Here is a 25,719-nt window from a genome sequence, read left to right as displayed (position 1 = left end):
CTTCATAAGGCCGTTTAAATACATTGTTATCAGCTGCACATCTCCTGTTTAGACAGATAGATGTGCAGCCAATAATGATTTACTGGCAGCACAAAAAGTAAGAACCCCAAGCACACTTGGATTCATCCGAACCCGATGATGCGGCATTTGATTTCAGGTGGCTGAAGAAGTTTGATGCAGCCCTAGGAACACCTGGAAAACATGGATACAGCCTATGGCCCATATAAAAGGGCCTTAAAGGGAACCTGTCATCATGAAAATGCTACCTGCATCATGTTACAGGGCCGAAGGAGCTGAGCAGATCAATAAATATCTTCATGGGAAAAGATTCAGTATAACTTGTAATTTATTGATGGAAATCTTTCCAAGCTAAGGAGTCCAGTGAATGATTCTATCATTGAGTGACCTCGTCCACTGGACTCCCTTATGGGGAACTCCAGAGTATGAACCTGAATCTCAGCGTCTGATTCCCGCTGTCTGCCCGCTCCGTGGAGAGGGTGGATGCAGCCTGAGGACCGCCTGGAAAATTGGGATACAGCCTATGGCTATATACCAGTTTTGTAGGCGGTCCTCAGGCTGTATCCACCTGCTCCGCGGGAATCAGAAGCCGAGAGTTCAGGTTCATAGGAACCTGAACCTCGGCCGTTTCGCTCATCTCTAATATCTGCCCAACACTCAGGGCTGTATTAACAGCTGCTGCTGCCCTAGGCACTAAACCTGCAGATGCCCCATCTTCATGCACCTATTGGCGATACCAGACCTGACCAATACCACCATACCCCCCACCCCCCCCTGGAAAAGACACCAGATTTACTGGCAAGTCTGAACGGGAGGAAGTGCTATGGCCTTTTTAAAGTGACTGTACCACCAGGCCCAGGCTGAAGCACTGGAGGCGGGCCGACCCACCCCCAGTGGAAAGAAACCCTATCATAGAGGGGCTAGGGTTTCCTCACACTAAGGGTGGGTCGGCCCGCCTCCAGTGCTTCAGCCTGGGCCTGGTGGTACAGTCACTTTAAGCACGAGGAGGAAAAAAATGAAAGAGCAAAAATGAAAATTGGCTTTGTCTTCAAAGGGTTAAGGCTGCACTCCCACATGCAAGGAACCCCCCCCTAATATTGTTGGGTTTATCGGCAACAATGCACAGCTATTTGTAGCCGCATGGGGGCACGTTTACTTCTGCATATGGTGACTGCACATGTGGGGGAATTCACAAGTGCCATTTTTGTTGCGGAAATGTCTTTGAGTAGGGAATATAAACAGACCTGGTTAGAAATCCTTCCACCTGCTCCAGTATATGAAGCCAATTTTCAGTCACATGAATGAAGTCTGTTGGTTGCTGCATGGTCAGCGGTAATACAACTGCTTGTAGCAATGTGAAAACTGCACTGACAATGGCGCAAGGTCACAATATGTGACCCTGGCCTAACTGTGCTGATAGACCAGGGGGGCCAGGCTTTAAGGATAGGGGTAGGCCACCTTCCAAGCTCCAGCATTGGTGATCACCTACTGTCAGGCTTCATCATGAGATCTGTATGATAAAGATAATATCATATCGTACATGACAAACATGTGGTGTATAGCTGGAGGATGATGCACTTCTTGTGACATATATATACATACATACTGCAGATGGTAAATGGAGAAGTTCCAGAATGAACATTACAATAGAAACCTGCTCCGCACACACCTCCCTAACAAAGCCCCAGCAGTCGGGCCTGTGCTACCAGTGACGGCCATGCGGTGGCGCTGGTCCTCTGCCATCCTTAGCGCTCCACAATGCAGGTGGGATAAGGCATTGGTGACAATGCGCTCCCTTCCGGACACACATCCTGGGATGATAATGCCGCCATAATCCCACTGTGGCAGCACAGCAGCATCACCCCTGAGGCGGACGGCTCCTGTCCCGAGCCACAATCAAGGTGAGGTACTGCCAGGAGGTGGCGCTTAGGGGAGGTGCCGGCTGTGAGTGGCCGCAGGAAGATAGCGGGGGAGGGGCGGATGAGGAGAGAGCGGCGCCGCACTGCTCCGAGGAGTAGTAGTAGTGGCAGCGCCTGTGCTTAGAGGAGGTGGCCGGACACGGGAGGGTTACATGTGCCTCACCTGTGGGGAAGCTGACAGGTAAGGGGCAGGACATGGCGGCTCGGACCGCGGGGAACAGCCACCTGGGCTTCACTGGTGGTGGTGCATGTGTAACTTGTGTATGGGGTGTGTGTGGTGTATATAGTAGTGTATGGGGTGTGTGTGGTGTATATAGTAGTGTATGGTGTATATAGTAGTGTATGGGATGTGTGTGGTGTATATAGTAGTGTAGAGTGTATGGGATGTGTGTGGTGTATATAGTAGTGTATGGGGTGTGTGTGGTGTATATAGTAGTGTATGGGATGTGTGTGGTGTATATAGTAGTGTATGGGATGTGTGTGGTGTATATAGTAGTGTAGAGTGTATGGGATGTGTTGTGGGTGTATATAGTAGTGTAGAGTGTATGGGATGTGTGTGGTGTATATAGTAGTGTATGTATGGTGTATATAGTAGTGTATGGGATGTGTGTGGTGTATATAGTAGTGTATGTATGGGATGTATGGTGTATATAGTAGTGTATGGGATGTATGGTGTATATAGTAGTGTATGGGATGTATGGTGTATATAGTAGTGTATGGGATGTATGTGGTGTATACAGTAGTGTATGGGATGTGTGTGGTGTATATAGTAGTGTAGAGTGTATGGGATGTGTGTGGTGTATATAGTAGTGTATGGGATGTATGTGGTGTATACAGTAGTGTAGAGTGTGTATGGGATGTGTGTGGGGTATATACAGTAGTGTATGGGATGTGTGTGGTGTATATAGTAGTGTAGAGTGTATGGGATGTGTGTGGTGTATATAGTAGTGTAGAGTGTATGGGATGTGTGTGGTGTATATAGTAGTGTAGAGTGTATGGGATGTGTGTGGTGTATATAGTAGTGTAGAGTGTATGGGATGTGTGTGGTGTATATAGTAGTGTTGAGTGTATGGGATGTGTGTGGTGTATATAGTAGTGTAGAGTGTATGGGATGTGTGTGGTGTATATAGTAGTGTAGAGTGTATGGGATGTGTGTGGTGTATATAGTAGTGTAGAGTGTATGGGATGTGTGTGGTGTATATAGTAGTGTAGAGTGTATGGGATGTGTGTGGTGTATATAGTAGTGTAGAGTGTATGGGATGTGTGTGGTGTATATAGTAGTGTAGAGTGTATGGGATGTGTGTGGTGTATATAGTAGTGTAGAGTGTATGGGATGTGTGTGGTGTATATAGTAGTGTAGAGTGTATGGGATGTGTGTGGTGTATATAGTAGTGTAGAGTGTATGGGATGTGTGTGGTGTATATAGTAGTGTAGAGTGTATGGGATGTGTGTGGTGTATATAGTAGTGTAGAGTGTATGGGATGTGTGTGGTGTATATAGTAGTGTAGAGTGTATGGGATGTGTGTGGTGTATATAGTAGTGTAGAGTGTATGGGATGTGTGTGGTGTATATAGTAGTGTAGAGTGTATGGGATGTGTGTGGTGTATATAGTAGTGTAGAGTGTATGGGATGTGTGTGGTGTATATAGTAGTGTAGAGTGTATGGGATGTGTGTGGTGTATATAGTAGTGTAGAGTGTATGGGATGTGTGTGGTGTATATAGTAGTGTAGAGTGTATGGGATGTGTGTGGTGTATATAGTAGTGTAGAGTGTATGGGATGTGTGTGGTGTATATAGTAGTGTAGAGTGTATGGGATGTGTGTGGTGTATATAGTAGTGTAGAGTGTATGGGATGTGTGTGGTGTATATAGTAGTGTAGAGTGTATGGGATGTGTGTGGTGTATATAGTAGTGTAGAGTGTATGGGATGTGTGTGGTGTATATAGTAGTGTAGAGTGTATGGGATGTGTGTGGTGTATATAGTAGTGTAGAGTGTATGGGATGTGTGTGGTGTATATAGTAGTGTAGAGTGTATGGGATGTGTGTGGTGTATATAGTAGTGTAGAGTGTATGGGATGTGTGTGGTGTATATAGTAGTGTAGAGTGTATGGGATGTGTGTGGTGTATATAGTAGTGTTGAGTGTATGGGATGTGTGTGGTGTATATAGTAGTGTAGAGTGTATGGGATGTGTGTGGTGTATATAGTAGTGTAGAGTGTATGGGATGTGTGTGGTGTATATAGTAGTGTAGAGTGTATGGGATGTGTGTGGTGTATATAGTAGTGTAGAGTGTATGGGATGTGTGTGGTGTATATAGTAGTGTAGAGTGTATGGGATGTGTGTGGTGTATATAGTAGTGTAGAGTGTATGGGATGTGTGTGGTGTATATAGTAGTGTAGAGTGTATGGGATGTGTGTGGTGTATATAGTAGTGTAGAGTGTATGGGATGTGTGTGGTGTATATAGTAGTGTAGAGTGTATGGGATGTGTGTGGTGTATATAGTAGTGTAGAGTGTATGGGATGTGTGTGGTGTATATAGTAGTGTAGAGTGTATGGGATGTGTGTGGTGTATATAGTAGTGTAGAGTGTATGGGATGTGTGTGGTGTATATAGTAGTGTAGAGTGTATGGGATGTGTGTGGTGTATATAGTAGTGTAGAGTGTATGGGATGTGTGTGGTGTATAGTAGTGTAGAGTGTATGGGATGTGTGTGGTGTATATAGTAGTGTAGAGTGTATGGGATGTGTGTGGTGTATATAGTAGTGTAGAGTGTATGGGATGTGTGTGGTGTATATAGTAGTGTAGAGTGTATGGGATGTGTGTGGTGTATATAGTAGTGTAGAGTGTATGGGATGTGTGTGGTGTATATAGTAGTGTAGAGTGTATGGGATGTGTGTGGTGTATATAGTAGTGTAGAGTGTATGGGATGTGTGTGGTGTATATAGTAGTGTAGAGTGTATGGGATGTGTGTGGTGTATATAGTAGTGTAGAGTGTATGGGATGTGTGTGGTGTATATAGTAGTGTAGAGTGTATGGGATGTGTGTGGTGTATATAGTAGTGTAGAGTGTATGGGATGTGTGTGGTGTATATAGTAGTGTAGAGTGTATGGGATGTGTGTGGTGTATATAGTAGTGTAGAGTGTATGGGATGTGTGTGGTGTATATAGTAGTGTAGAGTGTATGGGATGTGTGTGGTGTATATAGTAGTGTAGAGTGTATGGGATGTGTGTGGTGTATATAGTAGTGTAGAGTGTATGGGATGTGTGTGGTGTATATAGTAGTGTAGAGTGTATGGGATGTGTGTGGTGTATATAGTAGTGTAGAGTGTATGGGATGTGTGTGGTGTATATAGTAGTGTAGAGTGTATGGGATGTGTGTGGTGTATATAGTAGTGTAGAGTGTATGGGATGTGTGTGGTGTATATAGTAGTGTAGAGTGTATGGGATGTGTGTGGTGTATATAGTAGTGTAGAGTGTATGGGATGTGTGTGGTGTATACAGTAGTGTAGAGTGTATGGGATGTGTGTGGTGTATACAGTAGTGTAGAGTGTGTATGGGATGTGTGTGGTGTATATAGTAGTGTATGGGATGTGTGTGTTGTGTATATAGTAGTGTATGGGATGTGTATGGGATGTGTGTGGTGTATATAGTAGTGTAGAGTGTATGGGATGTGTGTGGTGTATATAGTAGTGTATGGGATGTGTGTGTTGTGTATATAGTAGTGTATGGGATGTGTGTGTTGTGTATATAGTAGTGTATGGGATGTGTATGGGATGTGTGTGGTGTATATAGTAGTGTAGAGTGTATGGGATGTGTGTGGTGTATATAGTAGTGTAGAGTGTATGGGATGTGTGTGGTGTATATAGTAGTGTATGGGATGTGTGTGTTGTGTATATAGTAGTGTATGGGATGTGTGTGGTGTATATAGTAGTGTAGAGTGTATGGGATGTGTGCTGTGTGTGTACAGTATGAAGTGTGTAGAGTATGTTTAGGGGGGTGTACAGTGTGTGTGTTGTCTGTGTGTGTGTGTGGAGTGACGTCCGTGTGCTGTGGGGTGACGTCTGTGTGTGTAGTGTGTGCTGTGGAGTGTGTCTGTATGGGATGTGGGGTGTATATAGTAGTGTAGTGTGTGTATGGGATGTGTGCTGTGGAGTGTTGTCTCGGTGTGTGTAGCGTGTGCTGTGGAGTGTGCTCTCTGTGTGTGTAGAGTGTGGTCTATGTGTGGCTCATAGGGACGTGTCTCACTATATGGACGTATGACGCACATGAGGACTGCTTGTTGCTTCACTGCTTTATCTGTAGTTTCTGTGTCTCTGTGTTGTAGGGGGGGGGGGGTGACAATAGTTGGTGTGTGTGTAGGGCTGGGCGATATTGGCCTAAATTAATATCGCGGTTTATCGCATATGTAGCTGCGGTAACGATAATTGGACGATAACTATGACACGCCCCCTTTGTAAGCCACACCCTTTTACAAGCCACACCCACTTGGCCGTGCCAAACTGGGAATAGTTTGTTTCAAAGTAAAAAAAAAAGTACAGTAACTCAATGAGCAGCAACCCAAACTATGTACACACTACAGGACGTGTATATACAGGTATACAGCATACAGCTATGTACACACTACAGGACGTGTATATACAGGTAAACAGCATACAGCTATGTGCACACTACAGGACGTGTATATACAGGTATACAGCATACAGCTATGTGCACACTACAGGACGTGTATATACAAGTATATAGCTATGTACTATAGGTACCCAGAGTAAATATGCTGGGTATATAGTATATACAGGTGACAGTACAGTACAATCTATCTATCTATCTATCTCTCTCTGCCCTACTATACGCGGAGGCAGACAGGGGTGTATGAGTATACGGGGGGGGGGCAGATTGGGGTGCATCACTATACGGAGGGGGCGGACAGGGGCATATGAGTATACAGGGGGGGGGGGGCGGACAGGGGTGTATGAGTATACAGGGGGGGCGGACAGGGGTGTATGAGTATACAGGGGGGGGGCGGACAGGGGTGTATGAGTATACAGGGGGGGGGGGCGGACAGGGGTGTATGAGTATACAGGGGGGGGCGGACAGGGGTGTATGAGTATACAGGGGGGGGGCGGCAGGGGTGTATGAGTATACAGGGGGGGCGGACATGGGTGTATGAGTATACAGCAGGAGCGGACAGGGGTGTATGAGTATACCGGGGGGGGCGGACAGGGGTGTATGGGTGTACAGGGGGGTGGACGGGTGTATGACTATATGGGCGGGGGGGGGCGGACAGGGGTGTATTGCTATATAGGGGGGCCTGCAGGGGTGTATTACTATACAGAAAGCTGCATGCTGGGACCTGTAGTTCCCTCAGTAACAGTACAGGACTGTAACATAGGAGGAATGGATGGGCTGCAGGAGCCAATTATTATCCTGCCTGCTGCAGCCAATTATCCCTCCTATGTTACAGTCCTGTACTGTGGGGACTACAGGCCAGCCGCCCCCACGTGCTGCTCCTCTTTCAGCTGTGACATGGCCTCCTTCCTGCACACACAGGACATTAACATGTGCAGCGCTCGCGTTGCATGTTAATGTTCTGTGTGTGCAGGAACACTGGACAGGACAGGTGCGGCGGGACGGGCCTCGGACCAGACGGTAGGGAGGGCGGGCGCTCGGACGGGACGGGTGTGGAGGAAGGCTGTGCCCTCAAGAATATTCTCCCCTGGACCCTGCTGCTCCTCTATTTCCCCCGCACGCACATCGGCGTCCCTCCACACACAGGACATTAACATGTGCAGCGCTCCCCCCCCCCCCCCCCCGGCCGGCGAGCGCTGCACATGTTGTCCTGTGTGTGCAGGGACGCCGGACGGGACAAGTACAGCGGGACGGGGGGAGGGCGGGCGCTTGGACTGGATGGGTGCGGGGGGAGGGCTGTGCACCTGGGCATTCTCACCGGGACCCAACTGCTCCTCCCGCTCTGATACCGGCGTCCCTGCACATAACGTGCAGCTATCACGCCGGGCCGCGAGTTTGTGTGCAGGAGCGCTCTGAGGACACAGGAGAGGGTATTCTGGGAGCTAAAAATACAAAATTACCGCAGATACCGTCCTGGCAGAGTTGAGGTCGGTTAACCGACGCCAGTGACGGTATCGGTATTTTTGCGGTATACCGCCCAGCCCTATGTGTGTGTGTGTGTGTGTGTGTGGGGGGGGGGGGGGGGTGACAATAGTCAGTGTGTGTGTGTGTGGGGGGGGGTGACAATAGTCAGTGTGTGTGTGTGTGTGTGGGGGGGGGTGACTATAGTCGGTGTGGATGGACTTCTCAGAGTCAGTGACAGGTCTATCAGCATTGGTGTACAATACCTCATTCTACATCCTCTTATAAATCCGTAGAGGTGCACTGCTGGGGGTCTGAGTCTTATAGTCCAGGAGAAGCAGTCAGCACAGTGGGGTGCCCATTGGCTCTTTCAGTAGAGAAGTGTCCGTGTATACCCCTCTCATCTTGGTGGCTCTCCCAGCTGTCTCCCTCATTGTGCTATGCAGAGTACATGTTACACGTACTGTCCCGACACTACTATGTGTGTGTATGTATATATATATTATAGGCATGATACCAGCCAGGATGCCTCCTAGTCTTTCATAGTAAAACAGATATTAGTCTGTAAGTCCTTGCGGCAGGATCCTCTGTCCCCGTGTACCAGTCGGCCATTTACCATCATGTAATGTGTTTTATCTTGTCATGTTCCTGTTTGTTCTATCGGTTGTATGGCGCTCTGGAATGAAGGGCGCTTTATAGATAAATGATAAAAATAATAATGATCAGGGCCAAATATAGATTTACTAAGACTACAGAATGATAGGGGCTTGGTAACCAGTACTACACTAGTGATGGGGTCCTGTTACAGGCACTGTCTCACTATGACAACCACTACGTTACAGGCACTGTCTCACTATGACAACCACTACGTTACAGGCACTGCCTCACTATGACAACCACTACGTTACAGGCACTGCCTCACTATGACAACCCCTTTTCTTATTATTTGGCAGCACAGCGATTCCTCTGCTCCCAAATTGCGCCAAACTGAAACCATATTTTCAAGGAAATTTTGCTTAGAAACTCAATCGCTTAGTTCTCAACCCCTTTTTAATACTTAGCCTTGAAGTCTTGTGTAAAGCCATGGTGCAGCGCCCCACAGATCACACACACTGACACTGTGCAGGTGCTGGATGCGGCGCTGTGGCTACGCTGCTTTGTGTTGCCTGTTTGCTACTTCCAGTCCTCCCCTTTAGTGTATTGTCTGCACTGGCTGGATCCTTCTGCTGATGCCATGTGCCTGCACCATGAAGAAAGGGCTGTGAGGGTCCCTGTATGGACGCTTGTCTTACCTGTCACATTGAGGTAATTTAAAGTGAACCTATTACCTGGGAATTGAGGACCAAAGTGCTGACAGTGTTCCATGGTACTTGTGGAAAGGATACAAGTTTCTTTTCATTTAGCTGTCTGTGACTCCTATGTGCTACAAAGCTCTGATGTTTAATCCATTAGGGTCCTTGCACACTATGGAAATCACACGGATAACTTGCTGCGGATTCCGTGCGCGCTCCTGCTTGAACATCTGGCCGTCCCATAGGCTTCATTCTAGGCTCAGGAGGATTCCCCAAAGAATTGACATGTCAGGATGCCGGGAGCCCTAGAAGCAGGCCGGGGCACGGATCAGTAAACTATTCACCGGGGGACAGCGTTTACATATTCGTAGAGGGACAAAAATTCTGCAGCGAGTATGTAAACCTATTGAAAGTGGCAGTACGGGAACTGTAGCAGCTTTTGCTGCAAACTCGCAGCGTGAAATCCGCTGTGGTTCCACTATGTGTGATCCCACCCTTAGAAGAGGGAGATGAGGGGTGAAAAGGCTGGCAAGACAGGTACTGCTTTAAAGTGACTGTACCATCAGGCCCAGGCTGAAGCACTGGAGGCGGGCCGACCCACCCCCAGTGGGAGGAACCCCCCGCCCCTCTATGATGCGGCTCCATTAGAATCAATGGAGCCGCATCATAGAAGGGCGGGGCTTTCCTCCCACTGCGGGTGGGTCGGCCCGCCTTCAGTGCTTCAGCCTGGGCCTGATGGTACAGTCACTTTAAATGTATAGTACTGATTAAATGAATTAATATTGACATTATTCCTTATGAGGGGAAAAAAAGTCTTAAGTACTCAGCCAGCCTCCCATAATGGACTGTAATTGAGTCCAGAGCTCCCGCCAATATACTATGGAAGACAAGTATTTTAATGGCTGAGCATTACATCGCCTCTGCCGCAGGGATTGAAAAACACACATACAGATAGCGTAACGCTCTCTTTTAAAGCAGATTACTAGCCTGCAGCGAACAGCTGTCCTTTGTAAGAACCGGTTGTATTGTTCTTAAATCTGCTGGTTTCTTTAAAGGTCTCTCCAAAGGGCTGTGTATAGTAGTCAGAAATGGGCTATATTGCAGCCATTGCAAATTTTCATAACTTACGGGTCTTATGGCAAGCCAGATGGGGAGGGTGTCTGGGACCACCGCCCTACATTGTAGAAGGTGTGCTATACTTGTAAATGTTCATGTGTATATTAGGATTAGGAGAGCGCTTTCAATCAAACACTTGTTGGGCCCAGAGAAAGTTAATTCTTTTTTTTAATGTCCTGAGTCCTGACATATTTACTAATGTTTTTTTATTTTTTTATTTGCTTTTAGCTGACTAACATTTAAATTGGTCTGTTTTCACATTTAATAACGTATTTGGTGCAAGTAGCCATGGAGAGTTACATGAGAAAATCAGCCAGAAGCTCTGAGCAGAAGTCAGACAGGTACTGATGAGGATGAGAAGCTAAAACCCTAATATGGGGTGACTTTAAAAACCCCATGATCTTAGTAAATCTGGACCTGTGTATGTAAAGACAACCTGTCACAGCTCCCGGTCTGTCTGCTTTAGCAAATACATGAAATACCAGTGAAATAACAATTCTGGAACATGTTTTCATACAACTCTGTGTTGCGCCATCCCTCTATTATTATAACTAGAAGTGTATAACTCCATATCCAACTGGGTGTCGCCAGGTCCCTTCACAGTCTGGCATGTTCAGCTTTGATTGGATAGTATCAGACAGTGCAAGGACATGACTTCAAGTGGTAACACCACATACCACACGTACCATGGTACTAAAAAAAAAAAAAAAAAAAGTTATCCAGAATTACCTCATGAGTATTGCATATATTTGCTAAAACAGGTAGGCCAGGAGCGGTGACAACTTCTCTTTAACTTTATTTACTAAGCATTATATTTTGGAGATGGTTAGTGATGAAGAATTGAAGACAGGTAATGTTGTACACTTGAGAGAGTTATACAATGCCTCCATCTATGATGACAGATTTCATTAACTTATAATGGAAGTCGCTCAGGTTTCCTTCAGCGTCCCAGAATTTTAGTGCTGTAAACTGCTTATAATGTAAGTGTGAACTAGGCCTAAGCTGTTACTGAACACTGCACCAGGAGAGTGAGAAGAAATGTTCCTGTTCCACAGTACTTGGATGTGGTACATAAATAAGAGACAGAAAAAAAGTTACAACTCTAAGCAAAGTATCTTACCCCTTTTGTCATTATAAAAACAGTTCAACTGTTTTGATGATCCTTTATTCGTTAAATACATGGTATATACATATACACGGCAGTATATTGTGTAATAAATAGGATAAAACACAAAGCAACAAGCAGGGGACGAACTAGTCACAATGAAAGTTCTACCTAAGTTGTTGGCATCATAATATAGAGGAGATGGAGATGAGCGGATTGATATATATCTTTATAGGAAAAGATTCAATATAATTTAGTATTTATTGATTGAATACTCTGACCTTTCCATGCCATGGAGTCCAGTCCTTTGAGTGACTCCACCCACTGGACTCCTTATCACAGAATGATCAGAGATTTTAATCAACAGGTTACAGGTTATACTAAATCTTTTCCCACAAAGATATATATATATCAATCTGCTCAGCTCTTCCTGCTCTATGGTGGTGATAGATTAGATAGCATTGTCTCGGTGACAGGTTCCCTTTAACCCTTCAGAGTGGTGACAATGAGTTTGTAGTGTTACTGCTGTTATGGACCACTTAACACAATATAGCAGCACCAGCAATAATCAAAAAATTAGGATAGTGCACGCCTCACCAGACCGGGCTCCATGTCCGGAGAAGAAGAAGACAGCACTTAGAAGTGAGAAAATCTGTGACTTTTATTCACACCTTATGCAACGTTTCGCTGTATACAGTAGGGATGTCACGATACCAGAATTTTGAGTTCGATACCGATACCAGATTTTTTATTTCAATACTCGATACCAGTTCGATACTTAATAAAGTTTGGGAAAAAAATGCTAAAAAAATACAAATGTAATGACATTCCTCCGGGAGGGCCACGTCTCCTGCAGCGCTTCCTGTGTGTCTGCCCTCCCCCGTGCAGCTGCTGTCTCTCTCACCTTCTGTCCGTGCCTCCTCCTCAGTCCAAGTTAACCCTCTCTGTACGCTTCTCACTCTTTTCTCACCCCTGGAGCTGCTCAGGAGTTGTCATATGCCGCTGTCAGTTGTGACAGCGGTATGCACTCAGTAAACTAGCCGGCACTAGCCACCGCTGAGTGTCGGCTATTTGAAGTTCGCGCGGCTGTGAGCAGAGGGGGCGCGGGCTGAGGAGGGGGCGGCACACAGAGAACACCGCCAGCGCTCAGCTAGCCGCCGGCCGTGTTCTCTGCACTGTACTTTATTTTAAGCTGCGCTATTAGGCAGCTCAAAATAAAGTCGATACCAGGAAATCCTGGTACCGAATCGTTTTTTCGCCCGTAATATCGATAGTAGTATCGATATTTCGGTGCATCGTGCAACACTAGTATACAGTAGCTTGAGAGAGGCCGAAACGTCAAATAAGGTGTGAATAAAAGTCACACCCTACCTGTGGTGCACAGCCATTTCTGTTTACCAACAGGGACACAAGGGCTTCCTTTCCCTTGTCTGACCAATCACAGGACAGCACCTACTACTTTTTGCTATTCCATGATGTATTTTTAGTTGCTTAAAAAACACTAACTAACACTGTTTTGTTACCTATAAAAGGTATTGTAGTGATACACACAAACAGCATAAATTAGCATCAGAGGTCCCCAGATGTAAGCTGATTACATACAAAATATGCAAAGGTAGATAGTGTTTTTATATAACCTAGTACAGCAGCTTAATGGAGGTGCCTAAAAGTTATGTAACAGGCCTGATGTGTCAGTGCTCTATTAGTGTAGGTATAATGAATATTATTGGAGGGGGGGGGGGGGGTAATGGTGATCTTATGGATATCCGATCTTTCTGCTATTGCACCCTGTTGTGGGGGAAAACAGATGTGTCCCCATTCACTGGGGTGTTTAGCTAGAGCGTGATGGGTGTCCTGTGTCACGACTGTGACCGGGCTGCTAGTGCAGCCTATGGCTATGGCTGTATCCTAGTTTTCCAGGCGGTCCTCAGGCTGTATCCACCCTCTCCACAGAGCGGGCAGACAGCGGGAATCAGAAGCCGAGAGTTCAGGTTCATACGAACCCGAACCTCGGACGGTTCGCTCATCTCTAATAATGATGCCTCAGAATGGGGAGCAGAATCCCAGTCATGAAAGGACAGGCAGAACACTCCTCCTCTATGGGATCCACGGGCACAGGTCAACATTGTACTCTATGGTGGAGATTTATCAAAGGGTGTAAAATTTAGACTGGTGCAAACTGCCCACAGCAACCAATCACAGCTCAGCTTTAGGCAGTGCTGAAAGAAAAGCTGAGTTGTGATTGGTTGCTGTGGGCAGTTTGCACCAGTCTAAATTTTACACCCTTTGATAAATCTCCCCCTATGTCTGGAAGCTCCCATAGAGAATGAGTGGAGCAGTAAGGCACTCGCGCATCCAGTCGCCCTCTTCTCGCAAGAGACTCCCATGGATTGGATATGGAAGGAGATTTGCAGATACTGGGTAAATAGGTAAATTTTGCAATGTAGAGGGAAAAAAAACAGCTCTTGGGCTAGGTTAAATACCATAGGCCGCTTTCACCCAGCAGTATTTTGTATCAGTACTTTGATTTTTTTGGGTCCACTCCTAGTGCTGGCTTACAAATGTGCTGATGCAAAATACTATTGTGAGGAAGTTACCCTTATGCTGGAATAACACATTTTGAGTCAAAGTCGGCGGTGGAGCCAACAGGAAGAAAATATACTTCTAAGGCTATGTTCCCACACAGTATTTTTGCTCTGTATTTTGCAACCAAAACCAGGAGTGGATTGGAAACACAAAGATTCACACGTAACGTATCCGCAGCGGATTTCTCGCTGCGAAATCTGCTGCGGATACTTGCCCATTCACTTAAAAAAGGTGCTGAGTTTGACATACTCGCAGCAGGATGACAATCCCACTGCGAGTATGTCAGCCCATTGAAGTGAATGGGCAAGTATCCGAAGCAAATTCAAAGCGAGAAATCTGCTGCGGATACGATACGTGTGAATCTAACCAAAGGCTATGTTCACATACTGTAAAAATTGAGTTGATGGCGACCATTTAATGGCAAATAACGGCCATTGTTTTAAAATACTGGCAATTATTTCCCATTAAATGACGACCATCCACTCAACTTCAACAGTGTGTGCCACAGACTTTCTGTGTTTTCAATCCACTCCTGGTTTTGGTTGCAAAATACTGTGTGAGGACATAGCTTTAGGTCGTTTTCAATCCTACCACAATGCATGTGTGATTTTAGCTTTATGGTGTGTTCACACATGCAGACTTTTGGTTGCGATTGGTGAAAGCAAAGCCAGAAATGGATTTGAAAAGAAATCTCAATGTTTTCTTTATAATCTGTTCTCTATTTATAGCCTGTTTTGTATTAAAAGCTAGACACACTTAGGACAAAACACAGGGGAAAAAAAATGCTTTGTAAAACTGACCTATTATGTAATGTGCTTAGGCGTCATAGTTGAACCCCAACACTTTATCAGTGCTTATTGGCAATACAGTTTAATACGTTATATACACTCACTAGCCACTTTATTAGGTACACCATGCTAGTAACGGGTTGGACCCCCTTTTGCCTTCAGAACTGCCTCAATTCTTTGTGGCATAGATACAACAAGGTGCTGGAAGCATTCCTCAGAGATTTTGGTCCATATTGACATGATGGCATCGCACAGTTGCCGCAGATTTGTCGGCTGCACATCCATGATGCGAATCTCCCGTTCCACCACATCCCAAAGATGCTCTATTGGATTGAGATCTGGTGACTGTGGAGGCCATTGGAGTACAGTGAACTCATTGTCATGTTCAAGAAACCAGTCTGAGATGATTCTAGCTTTATGACATGGCGCATTATCCTGCTGAAAGTAGCCATCAGATGTTGGGTACATTGTGGTCATAAAGGGATGGACATGGTCAGCAACAATACTCAGGTAGGCTGTGGCGTTGCAACGATGCTCAATTGGTACCAAGGGGCCCAAAGAGTGCCAAGAAAATATTCCCCACACCATGACACCACCACCAGCCTGAACCGTTGATACAAGGCAGGATGGATCCATGCTTTCATGTTGTTGACACCAAATTCTGACCCTACCATCCGAATGTCGCAGCAGAAATCGAGACTCATCAGACCAGGTGACGTTTTTCCTATCTTCTACTGTCCAATTTCGATGAGCTTGTGCAAATTGTAGCCTCAGTTTCCTGTTCTTAGCTGAAAGGAGTGGCACCCAGTGTGGTCTTCTGCTGCTGTAGCCCATCTGCCTCAAAGTTGGACGTACTGTGCGTTCAGAGATGCTCTTCTGCCTACCTTGGTTGTAACGGTTGGCTATTTGAGTCACTGTTGCCTTTCTATCAGCTCGAACCAGTCTGCCCATTCTCCTCTGACCTCTGGCATCAACAAGGCATTTCCGCCCACAGAACTGCCGCTCACTGGATGTTTTTTCTTTTTCGGACCGTTCTCTGTAAACCCTAGAGATGATTTTGCGTGAAAATCCCAGTAGATCAGCAGTTTCTGAAATACTCAGACCAGCCCTTCTGGCACCAGCAACCATGCCACATTCAAAGGCCCTCAAATCCCCTTTCTTCCCCATACTGATGCTCGGTTTGAACTGCAGGAGAGTCTTGACCATGTCTACATGCCTAAATGCACTGAGTTGCCGCCATGTGATTGGCTGATTAGAAATTAAGTGGTAACGTGCAGTTGGACAGGTGTACCTAATAAAGTGGCCGGTAAGTGTGTATATATTATATGTATATACACACACACACACACACACTGGTAACTTGGATTGAGAGCGTTTTGCAAGAAGAGTTTACGTTTTTTTTAAATTGGGACTTGGTGTAAGAGCATTGCTTTGGTTTAAGAGCTCCCTGTACTGGGTGGGAGGGGAGTGGAGGAGGGGCATGGTCTGCATAGCGGGGTCTTCAGCACTGTACTTAGATCCAGGAAGTCTCCCTCACCTTCCAAATCATAGCAGATCCACTTCACTGCTGTAACCCCTTTCTCCCCAGACAGAGTCCATTTATGTGCACTGCCCTGCTCATTCCTTCATACTCCCCACTGTCTCTGTCAGTCCTTGTGTTTCCCATCCTCTCCATTCCTGATATGATGTGCCTGCACTGACACTCAGCTATAAACACTGCTGCTATGATTCTCACTTCCTGATTGGCCCATGCTGAACCCCCCCCCCCCTTGCCCATTGCTGTAATGTGACCACACAGACCTCTGACAGCTGCCCTGCTTCTCTATTCTAGCCTGTTGTACTACACTACTGCATTTTGGGGATCTGCACTTCTATTCTGTATCTACAAACTGCTGCTATTATTTCAGGGTTATGCAGTTACTATACATTATACTCCACATGCTGATAGCTATACTGTACAGTATCTTATAATACAACATATTCTGCTGTTTCTCATTGTTTGTTTCATCTGTTCTACATGATATATAGGGTGAGTGATTAGACCTTCGTACACCAGCTTGATATGTTTCCCCCAATGTGTCTTGCAGCATTTCACTGGTGTATTTGTGCCATGACTTGTGGTCCGTTTCTGATGAAACCGACCGGATGTAACGGATATCTGTGCACTAAGCAGTCGACCACAACTGTAAATTTCTAAAATTATCACTTCGGGGGAGATTTATCAAACATGGTGTAAAGTGAAACTGGCTCAGTTGCCCCTAGCAACCAATCAGATTCCACCTTTCATTCCTCACAGACTCTTTGGAATCTGGTTGCTAGGGGCAACTGAGCCAGTTTCACTTTACACCATGTTTGATAAATCTCCCCCTTTGTGTTTTTTTTTCCCTCTAAGTCTGTGCTTTCCAACAGTCTTCAATGATTAGTAGTGTCTTTCCAACACTGCACTGCCTTTTTCTCTTTTTTCTTTTTGTTACTTTCCTTTTTGCCGCCTGTCCCAGCGTCCTCTTTGTTAACAAAAGGAAACTCTGTCATCTCATGTGAATTCGCTGCACGCTTAGGTAGGAAATGACTATTATTTAAAGTACATCTGCAGTGAGAAAGTGTTATCCCTAACAGTTGTCTTATAAATTCATGATATCAAGCTTATTATATGAACATGGTATCATTCTTATGGTGTGTGATGAGGTGAGCGAAACCACCGTAACTGCAGCTAAAGTGAATGGATCCACCAGAGCACTTGAAATGGGGCTCCAATATTTGCAAATTAAACCAATTTATGGCAGCTCCATTAGCTTTGGTTTGGCCACAGCTACTGTAGCTTTATTTGTCGTGGTTGGACTTCTTGACTGGACGGGATATCTGATCTTACGGCACAGGCTGTATTCTCCCAGCAGAATGAAAATCCACTGCTAGAATGTAGATTCATAGGAAATGACACGACAGAGCATGGCAGCGTGAAATCCGCTGCGATCTGATGTGTGAAACTGGTCTAAGAAGGAGTCTGTCAGCTGTCTGACCTTATCAAGGTGCAGAGAGTAGGATGTAGGGAACCGTGCCTCAGTGAGCATGTTACTATTGTTTTATAGCTGCCTGTGGGGGAGATTCAGTGTGATCTCTGCATTCTCAGGGTATTGTTACACTACGGAATATGCTCAGAAATTTCAAGCGGAGGCAGTACGGCGGACTCCGCTTGAAGTTCTGCCTGTCTTATTAACTCATTGATATTCTCAAGCTCAATTTGCCATCTGCCCAAAGAAAGCCTCCACTTGAAATTTTCAAGCGTATTCCGTAGAGTAATCGTACCCTTACAGTAAAAGTTGGAGGAATTGTGGTTTAGTGTTCATGACCCACTCTGGCACTTCTTACCACTCCTTAACTCCTCTGTCTGTGCATATGTGCAACTGAGGGAATTGGCTTTAGTCTGGATGGAATTGGTATTCAAAGAGAAGAGGGTGGATTAAGCTCAGCCACAACTCTTTGTCTCTTCTTTACAGTAAGAAAATAAGAGGTTGCGCTGAATCTCCTTCACCGGTTAAAGTGGTTGGCCACTTTATAGTAAAATTGTTCAGTGTACATGGTCATGGTCACATGCTCCTCCATGTCGGCCATCTTATGGACCAAGGTTAAGTCTCCACGGCTCGGTAGTGACAGGACAGGCATTCATCGTCCGTGTCCTCCATGTTTCACAGAGAACACAGAACGTGTGAATTCAGCCTTAGAGAGACAGAGATTACTGCACTGGTATTAGATAAGGCACGTGGGCAGGTTTGTAAATGCATGTATATTAGGAAACTATGATTTCCTATTCTATAAAACACCACTTCCTATAGGACATACAGCAGCTGATACACACTGAAAGACTTAAGGATTTTTATTAGAAGTAAATTACAAATCTCTGGCACTTTCTGCCACCAGTTGATTTAAAAGACCACCATGATTGTTGTGAGTTATCAAATGAACGGATAAGGGGTGAGAAGTTGCGGTCAGGCTGTAGTCACAAACCATTTTGGGGGCTTTTTTACTGCTGAAATTCTGAAAATTTTAAATCTTTTTGGATGTGTGTAGACTTTTTGTGGCCTACAGTAAAAACTATAACTCAATCAACTGTGCATTGGGAAGTTTTTTGGGGGCATTTATATCTCAAATTTCTTGCCATAACACATTGCAAAAGAAGTTTCTGCCACTTCATTTTACGGCAGTAACAGTTTTGGTTGTAAAAGTGTGTGGGCACCATTGAATTTAAGCCATAGCCTAAGTTTAAGCAGGAAAAGCTTTGTATCAAGTGTCTTTACTGCTGGGGGAGATTATTATTGGCAATATATTGACAATGGGGGAGAATTGCCAAGCACTTTACAGTAGGAATGTTCTTTTTGTGCCGTAGCAATCACATGGCTGCATCCCATCCTCACTCCACTGAACATGGCAGCTCAGCCCTGTCCGTTCAGTAGCAGAGGGCGTGAGTTGTTTAAGAGTGGATTCAGTCCGTCAGCTTATGGACTATATGTCATGGACAGAACACGGACATGTAAATCTGGCCTTCTAAAGATATTTGTAGTGCCTACATGAGTACAATATGGAACAGGGGACATGGCATCCCTGTGCCAACAATCCGTGCATAGTCCTTCTGATGAGTGTTGTGGATGGGAATGCAAGTAACATCTTGAAAGATGGCTGCTCCCCATTATGTACAGAAAATGGAAACAGAATATGTATCCGTGGCTAGTTTTCATCAACGCCGGGTGACACTGGGTGTGCGACCTGCAGGATGAGAGCGTTATCATGTTTGAGTGTTGCGACATCCTGTATTGTGAGAATAGAAGAAACACAGGAAAATGATAAATTTTTAACTTGTAGGAAGAACCACTTTATGATAGGGCAAGGAGAGTACTTGTTTTTACAGTTAGTGTGGATTAGAGAAGAGCGTACCGGCTTCGGGGTCGAGTCGATCAGAACCCTAAGGTTCGGTATTTGAGTAGCTGGGGCTGCTGAACTTGGATAAAGCTCTAAGGTTGTCTGGAAAACATGGAAACAGCCAATGACTATATCCATGATTTCCACATAGCCTTAGGGCTTTTTTCAACTTCAGCAGCCACCGCTAAAGTTCGGGTTCGGATCGACTCGAGCATGCTCAAGGTTCGCTCATCTCTAGTGGGGATTTCTTTTCTCCAAATCCTTACTATGCTATAAAGTAAGGGTAGGTTCACACTGCGCAATCCGGCAGATAAGTTCCTGCGGATTCCGTGGCTCGTACGCTTTCACGGCGGCATGCCTATCTGCCCGTGTCATAGACACCATTCTATGGCCGGGCTGAATCCGCGTTCCGCTAAAAGAACTGACATTTCTATTCTTTTGGCCGACAGTAATATCGGCCCGGCCATAGAATCTCTGCACCTCTGAACCTACCCCAAGTGGTCTTGGTACCTTGTCAAGAGCCTACTCAAGTCTGTCAGTGCCTTTTTAGGGTTTATTCTAGTATAAGTGTAAAAGAAAAAAAAAAGTGTTATTATCAATAAAAAGCCCCCTCTCCTAATAAAAGTCTGAATCACCCCCCTTTTCCCAGGTTATAAATAAAAATAAACATGTTTGGTATCGCCGCGTGCATAATTGCCCAAACTATTAATCACATTCCTGATCTCGCACAGTAAATGGCGTAAGTGCAAAAAAATTGCAAAATTGTGCATTTTTGGTCACAATAAATCCAAAAAAATTGTAATAAAAAGCGATCAAAAATAGGAGCTCATTCGGGTTTCTAGGTGGAAAATGCAACTGCTATGGCCTTTTAAGCACAAGGAGAAAAAAAAGGAAACCGCAAAAATTTTAATTGGCCCCGTCCTCTAAGGGGTTGTCCAGCGAAAATCTTTTTCTTTCAAATCAACTGGTGTCAGAAAGTTATATAGATTTGTCATTTACTTTTTTATTTACTATTAAAAAAATCTCTAGTCTTCCCATACTTGTTAGCTACTGCATGTCCTGCAGGAAATGTTGTTTTCTTTTCAGTCTGACACAGTGCTCTCTGCTGACTTATCTGACCGAGACAGGAACTGTCCAGAGCAGGAGAGGTTTTCTATGGGGATTCATGTAAAACTGAGACAGAGTTCCTGTCTTGGCCAGAGATGTCAGCAGAGAGCACTGTGTCAGACTGAAAAGAAAACATTTCCTGCAGGACATACAGCAGCTCATAAGTATGGAAAGACTTGAGATTTTTTAAGCTTTAGTTTAAGTTTTTTAAAGTTTTTTTACATTTTTTTTTCCCCTCTGTAATGGCAAATTTGTGAATAAAGGTTTTTTGTGTCTGCACTTTCTGGTGTGCCATTACCCAATTGGCATACATGCTTTTGTATTAGTTTGGTTAGTAGTATTACACCCGATTTATATTGTAGCAGTGCATCTCCTTTTTTTTAAAGGGGTTATCCAGCACTACAAAAACATGGCCACTTTTCCCCTACTGTTGTCTCCAGTTTGGGTGGGGTTTTGAAACTTAGTTCCATTGAAGTAAATGGAGCTTAATTGCAAACTGCACCTGAACTGGAGACAATAGTAGGGGGGAAAGTGGCCATGTTTTTGCAGCGCTGGATAACCCCTTTAAGTTAATTGCCTCCTCGCTGTCTTCACTTAGAGGTGGGAGAGGTGTGCATAGCACATAGTATGTATGGCTCAGCCTCTTTTCTGTGGCACTTTAGCTTCCAAGGAAAAATGCAATTTTAAATCTCTGCAAATGGCTGTTAGAAAGAGACATGATCCACGCTTAATTTCGTGCATATTCCGCCCATACAATATGTACAGAGCAATGCCCCATTGTGTTCAATGGGATTTCACCTCTGTTCACATGGAAGAATTTACGTATGGAATGTTCCGCCGCAGATCCACTTTTCATTCCGCTAGTGAACTCCCATAGAAGTCATTGAAGCTTTGACTTTCCGCTTTCCTGCGCTTATTCCGTCAGAGCTGAAGAAGCTGAAATTTTAAGCAGAAAACTTTCTTCTTTAATTCCTTAGTGTTAACATACCCGTAGTGTAGGTTCACACTACGGAATCAATGCAGATTTTTTTTCGGCGTATGGCGGAGTGAGCATGAGATATGAGTGTGAAACATACTATTGAATCAATGGGACAGGCGGAGCTTCAAGCAAAGTCCGTGGCGCAATCTCTGCTTGAAATTCTGAGCTGATTCCTTAGTGTGAACAGACTCTAATGGTGATCCAAAGGTGCTGTTCATTCCAATTCAGCAAGCATGAGTTGCTGAATTGGTATAAGCCACACCTTTTGATCACAGTAATTCTGGAATGCTGCCACAGTTTGTTTGGCGCTGTATGTGACAAAGGACCTGTGTCAAGTTTTCAAGTAGCGACACCCACACTACTTCTGCTGTACATCTCTTTTGTGCGTTGAAAAAGTTGTAGATATATGCATCTAATACATAGCTGCGTGTTTTTTTGTTTTTGTTTTTTAAAATTCATTTACACAAATTTGAGAATAATTTAAAAACAAAAAATATGCTTGTGTCTTGATATTATGTATGTGTTTATAGCTAGTGTTCTTTTAATTGCTTTTCTAATGTCAACCTAAGGGGAATGCACAAACAATGGAATTTCTTTGGAGTCTTAATGTATTTGTGGCTATATCTGTGGCTGGAAACTGAATGTGGATTCAGTCCAATAGTAGTAACTTGAAGACATTTTTGGTGCACTGGTTCTTACTGGGCGGCCTTTACAATAGCAACAATCATTCTGCTGTCCATGTATGTATATGAAGTTCAGACTGAGCTGCTAAGCATGAGTGACCATGGACACTGAAGATATTAGGTGGATATTTCAAGAGGTAATTAAAGGAACATGAGGGAACATCAAAAGGTATGTAAGAGCAATAGCTTGACACAGAACAATTTTTTTAAACTTTATAATTCCCCCAGGAGACTTTTATATGCAATAGTATTGATGAGTATTATCTGCACTTTGCACATAGAGGCTATGTTCACACTTGGCAAGAGACCGGCCGGTCTAAGAGAAGATTATCCCGGCCGGTACTGCAGTACCAGCCAGGTGATCTTTGGCGCCACTGAATTCTGATGCACGCCCGGATCAGTTTCCCACTGCTCACAATGGAGTGTGCACTGACAGGGTTTTCTGCGGCTGCTATGTGTATACACTACGGCCGGGATCCTATGTTTTCACATACGTGTGTGCTGTATAGATCACGCCGTTGTTGCAATTTGCAACAACGGCCGTGATTTCTACAACACATACGTTGTGTGAACATAGCCAGAATTTGCATTAAGGCTGACTTTATGAGAAGATCACTTTTCCGACAGGACGGAGGTAAGTATTATACCTCCGTCTATCAGGGAAAGTGATTGCGGGGGTCCCGATCAGTCAGTTACTCCCTTAAACCCCATGATCCCTATAGATTGCAGCATTTCAGGGGTTAATGATGGGCAGCTACTTGATCACTGGCTCCTGGGACCCTAATTTGTGCGGGGCTGCTGACATTGAAGCGGCCCCTCACACACTGAAACCCCTTCACAGCAAGATCATATATACACGTTCCTACTGCACGATGCATTGGCAGTGTGTGTGTGTGTGTATTGCTGATGTGCAGGGGTTAAATAGGTATAGCATCTTGTCAAAGTATATTGCTTGAATTTTTCATCCTTTTATGAACGGTTGGGGTTCTCATGACAATGAAGGGTACTATATTGATGAAGTGCTGCATCCCCCTGCACAGGAAAGGAAACAATGGAAAAGTCCGGCAAAATTTTTATCATCAAAGTATTGTATTGCCCCCCAAAAGTTATACAAATCACCAATGTACACTTATTACGGGGAATGCTTATAAAGTGCTTTTTCCCCTGCACTTACTACTGCATCAAGGCTTCACTTCCTGGATAAAATGGTGATGTCACGACCCAACTCCCAGAGCTGTGTGGGCTGTGGCTGTGGGGACTAATGAAATAGCTGTAGGTTTGTACATGAATTGGATGCACTAGCACTTTATTCTGCTATACTAGTAATATTATACCCTATTGCAGGAAATTTCAGTATATATCCCCCTGGTTTGTGATGTAAGTTGTAGGTCAAGGGACTCCAGCATATGTGATGTGTTTACAATAGGAATACCTCCAGGACAGCCACCGTTCTCTTTTTTAATGTTTGGTTATCTCTCTTCTTTTATAAATATATATGAATTATTTTAAAAAAGTGTATTTAATAAAGATTATTTTGCTACGTGAAATCAGTTTTTGTTCTTTTTTTGAATATAGTTTGTAATAACTGTAGTAGCAGTTCAACGACTTTCTGCATTAAACTCAGAGTGACTGGCACAATTATTGTATTTCATCATAGGTATTGCAGATAGACAAAACCGTTAACTGGTTACTTTAATGTTCCGCCCGCTCATAGTGCGGGGCGGAACATGAAAGTGATGTATGCATCCCGAGAAGCTGCGCGGCCGCAGCTTCTCGGGATGCTTAAAGAGACAGCGCACATTTCCCACCAGGATCCTGCGGCACCCGTGGCGGGTTCTTCTGGCACACCAGTGTGCCGCGGCACCCCGGTTGGGAAACGCTGGTATAAGACTTCTCCTTTAATAGCACTGTGTGGCAGAGCAGGAGACCAGGATTGATAGGCCTAGACAGCCCTGCAGTTCCTAACAACAACATTGGTGGCAGCATTGATGGCTGTGTCGCTCTTTGCCACCACTCAAAGTAAAATGATAACTTTATTAAAATGTGTAGTTTATATTACAAAGAAACCTAACATTTATTAAAGCAGTGCGTTTAAGATAAATTGTTAATCTCCACTCTTTTTTTTTTATGCTGGAGAATATCCCCCACATACAGTATGGAACCTAAAGGAGCACCATACAGGGGAACACACTGTGTGCTGCTTTATCCCCGATGAGCTTGTGTTTTCCGTAGGAGGCATACAGTCATACATTTGAATGTAAGAGTTATTTCATGCAGTATTTTGTGTCTTGTACATGTGACTGATGTGCTCACTCTGTGTATTACACACTTTTTCCATCCTCCTCTCTCCTTCACTAACTCGCACCTGGAGTGTGAATCGCCTGACAACAGGACCACTTAATCCATAGCAGAAAATTGTTTTTCATGCTGTCCTGTCTGGCATTGAACTTGTATATCATTTCTCTTCTACATCTTTTATTCTTCTAGTACAGAGTGTTTGACTGAATGTCTGCCCCACCTACACGACACAATAACAGCAAGCTGGTTATTAAAAGTGATCGCCTCTGGCATTGGCTTTTATCCATCCCAGCCATGTGATAATCCTGTAAGCAACTTGCAGTAACAAACATAAGTCAGGCGAAGAAAAAAATCTTGCTCCATCCTCTTGATCCTAAGTAAATTTTCATAAAAGCTTATTTAGCCCAGGACTTAAAGGGGAACATCGGATAAGAAGAAAAACTAGATTTTTATTAAAAGTAAATTTAAAGTTAAATATGTGTCTATACAATGTATTACTGTATCTGTACAGTTCTGTCACACTGGTAGCTGATAGAAATCCAGGAAGTGAAAAAAATGGCATCTGTGCAAATCCACATGGTCTCCTGCTCCTTCTGCTATCCCACCTTATGGTCCTTTTACACGGAACGATTATCATTCGAATTTGCACAATAACTATTAACTTCGAACGATAATCGTATGTGTAAACGCAGCGAACAATCAAATGACGAGCGAGAAATCTTTGATCTTTGAACAAGTTCTCAAATTATTGTTTATTGTTCTAAAAAAATTCGCAGATCGTTCCGTGTAAACAGTCTTTCACCGATTTAACCTATGTGCGAGATAGGCTTAAGCG

General features: G+C 44.4%; 1 protein-coding gene across 2 annotated transcripts in view; it reads left to right on the top strand.

The window, feature by feature from the left end:
* Nucleotides 1-1,823: 1,823 nt before the first annotated feature.
* Nucleotides 1,824-25,719, top strand: part of GCNT1 (glucosaminyl (N-acetyl) transferase 1) — a 35,798-nt gene continuing 11,902 nt past the window's right edge. The window contains exon 1 of one of the 2 annotated variants that reach the window (XM_069964254.1): nt 1,824-1,919. The gene's annotated coding sequence lies outside the window, so the exon portion shown is untranslated. Of the gene's footprint in view, nt 1,920-2,011; nt 2,119-25,719 lie in introns of those variants that run through there. The other variant, XM_069964253.1, reaches the window with a different exon arrangement.

The sequence above is a fragment of the Dendropsophus ebraccatus genome, chromosome 3 (genome assembly GCF_027789765.1).
Source record: "Dendropsophus ebraccatus isolate aDenEbr1 chromosome 3, aDenEbr1.pat, whole genome shotgun sequence".
NCBI classification, from domain to species: domain Eukaryota; kingdom Metazoa; phylum Chordata; class Amphibia; order Anura; family Hylidae; genus Dendropsophus; species Dendropsophus ebraccatus.
This window is presented reverse-complemented; position numbering and strand designations above follow the sequence as displayed.